The sequence below is a fragment of the Mesoplodon densirostris genome, chromosome 2 (assembly GCF_025265405.1).
Source record: "Mesoplodon densirostris isolate mMesDen1 chromosome 2, mMesDen1 primary haplotype, whole genome shotgun sequence".
In the NCBI taxonomy this organism is placed as follows: domain Eukaryota; kingdom Metazoa; phylum Chordata; class Mammalia; order Artiodactyla; family Ziphiidae; genus Mesoplodon; species Mesoplodon densirostris.
This window is the reverse complement of record NC_082662.1, coordinates 158,728,773-158,733,141: the sequence shown is the minus strand read 5'-3', so window position 1 is coordinate 158,733,141 and position 4,369 is coordinate 158,728,773. Positions and strand designations below refer to the sequence as shown.

Sequence of the window (4,369 nt, the reverse complement as noted above, 5' to 3'; positions counted from 1 at the left end):
GAGTGTATGCAGGGAGGGAGAGAGATGGAGAGTAGCCAGCTCTCTAGTGTCTCTTCTTGTAAAGATACTAATCCTGTAGGATCAGGGCCCCACCCTTATGATCTCATTTAACCTTAATTACTTCCTTAAAAGCCCTTATTTCCAAATTTAGCCACACTGGGGGATTAGGGCTTCAACATATGATTTTTTGAGGGTACATTAATCCACAAAATATAGAAAAGGTGATGGGGCTTCTAACAGAAGCAGGAAATAGAAAAGTTTTACTACAACTGAATAATAAATTTGGCTCTGAGCCTCCTGGCAAATAAGGCAAAAAGGGAAACATAATAGGCAGTGTGAATTTAAATCAGTGAATAATCTCTTTGACATTTTAAGACTATTCCCTCATACCGTGTGTTTCTGTTTGTTAAAGTAGTTTCAGATATTGACTGGTAAGGGCAGGAGGTGGGGAGGGATGTATTTTGGGGGCTAGAAATTCTGTTGCATTTCATATCACACTGTAGATTTTTTTTTTTTTTTTTTTTACATAGAAAGCTGATTTCAAACACTGCTTTTATCCCTTGGAGACTGGGTGGAAGATGTCAGGTAGTACAAGTTCTGGACTGGAGTTGAGTTTATTGCCACTAGAATTAAAGACTGGGCTTTTGAACTGTCAATGCATATGCAGGAATGAAACAAAACAAGTGGAAAAGTCACAAATCCTGCAAGCAGATTGTTTCAATTCTGAGGGGGATTTGTAAACCCTATTGCTGGTTCAAGTTAATAAAATACTTTTTACCAAAAATGCTAAAGAAGATCACTTATGTTAATTCTTTTATATTCAAGTGAACTTAAAATGATTTTATCCTGATAGTTGCCACTATCTATGGAATAACTAAAGGCAATTTGTTCATCACAAACTAAAGTTGACATTTTTATTTTAGATGCTCGGGGTTGGTCAATATAATGTACACAGTGCAAAGGGTCACAAAATCATTTGAATGATGATTGTATTAATAATTAATATTAAGTTCTTAAATGGTTTGTGCCATTCTTATTTTTGTTTTTTAATCATGTCATATAATCTTCAGTTAAGTACAAAGACCTTTTCAATCACATAATCTAGAGATGATTTCACCCTATTTGGCTGCCAGTCTCTTATTTCTGTCTTCAGCCATGGTGAGGTGGATCCCTTTTCCTTGGGGAAGAGATAATCTGTGGTTTGTTGCCTTTACCAATAACAAAAATGTTGGCGAGCCAGGAGGCAAAGCCTTTGGCATCTTTCACATGAACCATATCAAAAGAACCAGGAGGTCTCTTTCTGTTGGTGATCACACCAGTTCTTCCCAGGTTAGCACCTCTGGTCACCATATACAGGTTACCAGTGTTAAACTTGATGAAATGGGTAATCTTGTTAGTCTCCAAATCAATCTGAATGGTGTCATTCACCTTGATGAGGGGATCAGGGTAGCAGGTGGTATGAGCATCATGAGTTACCAGATGAGGGATTCCTTTTGTGCCCACAAAGATCTTTCTCACTTTGTACTTAGCTTCCTTAGGTGTACTACAACGAACAGCAAAGTGACTCTTTGTGTCATAGAGAGATGGAAATTCTCTCTGGTCTTGTTAAGGCTGATGAAATCTATTCAACCAGCAGGGTAGGTTATACCAGCTTGGACCTTGCCCTCAGTCTTAATGAACTGTTGCATGCAGATCTTCTTTGCTTCATTTCCTGTCAGAGCATACTTAGGTCTGTTCCTTAGAAAATGATGAGGGGGAGACATTCTCTCAGGCTTGTGGGGACTGGTAGATGGACGAGGAACGAACACATTGGTCAGTTTATCAGCATCCAATGCTTTGGAGTTGTTACGTGCTTCAGATGTTTCTTGGGATCATAAGTCATGGCTGTGCTAGCCATGAAAAGAGCATTCTTCAATCCTTTTTTTTTTTTTTTTTTTTTTTTGTGGTATGCGGGCCTCTCACTGTTGTGGCCTCCCCCGTTGCGGAGCACAGGCTCCGGACGCGCAGGCTCCGGACGCACAGGCTCAGCGGCCATGGCTCATGGGCCCAGCCGCTCCGCGGCATATGGGATCCTCCCAGACCGGGGCACGAACCCGTATCCCCTGCATCGGCAGGCGGACTCTCAACCACTTGCGCCACCAGGGAGGCCCTCTTCAATCCTTTTTAGCTTGCCTGAACTTTCTTTGAAGTCAGCTTGGTTCTTAAATTTACATTGTTTTCTCAAAGTGGTAAAAAGAGAAAAAATAATTTCTGATCATTGAGAGCCTTTCAAAATGGCAAATTCAAGACTATCAGTGTCCCAAAGTATAACCAGAAAAACAAGTATAATGTAAACCTCAACATTTTTTTTCCTTCATTCATCCTTTTGTTCATTCACAATTTGATCAGTTTATATTGAGTACCATCTACATGCCAGGATATTTGTTAGGCTCTGGATAAAATGTGGTCTCTTGGAATTTCCATGCTATTAAAATGCAATGTGGTGTGATAGCTGCCATTCTGGAGATAAGCACAAGTGTTACAGGAACACTCGTGGGCGTTACCCTGGCTAAATGAGAAAATTTGGGTTGGTTTCTGGAGGAAGTAGCACGTGAGCTGTAAGATGAATAGGAGCAAGCCATGGATAGAGCAGGGAGTTCCAGAGGTGACATTATATGCTTGGGAGCAGCTGGTTCAAAGGCAGAGAGGCACAACTGAGTGAAAACTTAGAGACATGTGTACAGTGGACTATCGAGTGAGAGTAGTGTGCGGCAAGGGGGAAGGCTAGGATAGAGCTTTGCATGCCATGCTAATTTGGCACTCTCTCCTAAAAGCACTCCTGAAACCTCTGAAGGGTTTTAACCATTGGATTGGGGGTGATCAGATCTGATTTTTGAATGACAGTGCCAATAGGAGTGTGGCAAATAGATTGAGGGTGGAGTGCGAGAACCGTGGTCTAGGATCAAGTTAGAAACTATGGCAGTAATCCTGGAAAGAAGTGACGAGGTCCTGAGTGAGACTGTTAACTATTTCCCAAAGACATAAAAACAAATTTCTTACACAATTCTGGGCCAGATGCTTTAAAGTTATTTAGAGGAAAGCAGATCATTTCTGTTTACAGACAAGACTAGTTCATTTTTTTCTTTCTCATTAAAAACAATATAACCCATCAATGCAATTTTGAAGCCATATGATATTTTAGAACTTCCTAAGAAAAAAACAATAGATAAGCCAATATTAAATCATCCATGCTTACAAATAGTCTACTCCCTTGTCAGGCAACTCTCTGTAGATTAATTAGAACCAATCCCATAAATTTTAATAGTAACATATATTCTGCCAATCTATTCTCAAGTCTATACAGGTATGACTGTATGCCACGGTGAACAAATGAACTGGAAAGATCAAAGTTATTTGATCTGATTCTATGACTTATAATTTTCAAATCAATATGAAGAGAAAATAGCAGGCATCAGACATCCATCTATGTTTGTACCAGGTCATACACTGTAATTCTATCCAAGTACAAATTTCCATGGTAAACAGGGCAAGACTTGCCAACATTTCACAGGTTTCCAAAAAGAAGCTATGTCCCTCTTGGGAGAACTTTGTAACTGGAAGAGAAAATCCTCACAGATGAAATCTCCAGCAAAATAAAGTCACAGACTGTATTTCTGCAGCAGGCCTTTTGCCAAATGTCTCATCAACAAGTATGGTGCTGGCAGTGACCCGTCTATGGTAGATGGGTAAAATGCTACCACCAAACCTTGTTTTTATTTGCCTACAGCTTCCTAGAAAAAAAAAAAATCTGACTTTGAGTTGAAATTTTCCACGTTTCATCCCAGTCCAAAGGTGACTTAAAAAAAAATTTTTTTTTTTGGAAAGTTGAATTAAAGTCAAGTGAAATTTGTAAAGTTTAGTCATTTGGGGAGGTATGTGTACAAAGATCTCAGTGGGTAACACACAAAAAATATATTTTCCTTTTACTTGTGACTTTTGAGAGACTAAATCCTTTTGGCTCTTTCTTTTAAAAGGATTTAACCCTGTCTCAGTTACAGGGGCAGGAAACCAACCATTTTTTTCAAGTTATTCAAACAGTTTTTTGCCTAGGAAGAACTAATAAAATAAGACTTTACATATTAAATCCACTAGTAGTTTAAAAAATTTAGAATGTTCTCACATACATTTGACAGAAAAAAATACTCACAAATAATGAGTGTAATTCAATTAAATTCAACAAATCTACTAAGTACCAGGCACTAAGTCAGTGTTTAGTGTTCAAGGTATATAAAGCTGAATAAGGCAGGTCCTGTACTCCAGAAATGTATTATTTGGTAGTGGAGATAAGAGTAATAAAAATGGCAATAATATAAGGCAGAATACAATAAAT

At 38.7% G+C, this 4,369-nt stretch overlaps 1 pseudogene; it reads right to left on the bottom strand.

The window, feature by feature from the left end:
• Window positions 1-1,118: 1,118 nt before the first annotated feature.
• LOC132483279 (small ribosomal subunit protein eS4, X isoform-like) lies at window positions 1,119-1,882 on the bottom strand (annotated as a pseudogene).
• Window positions 1,883-4,369: the final 2,487 nt, after the last annotated feature.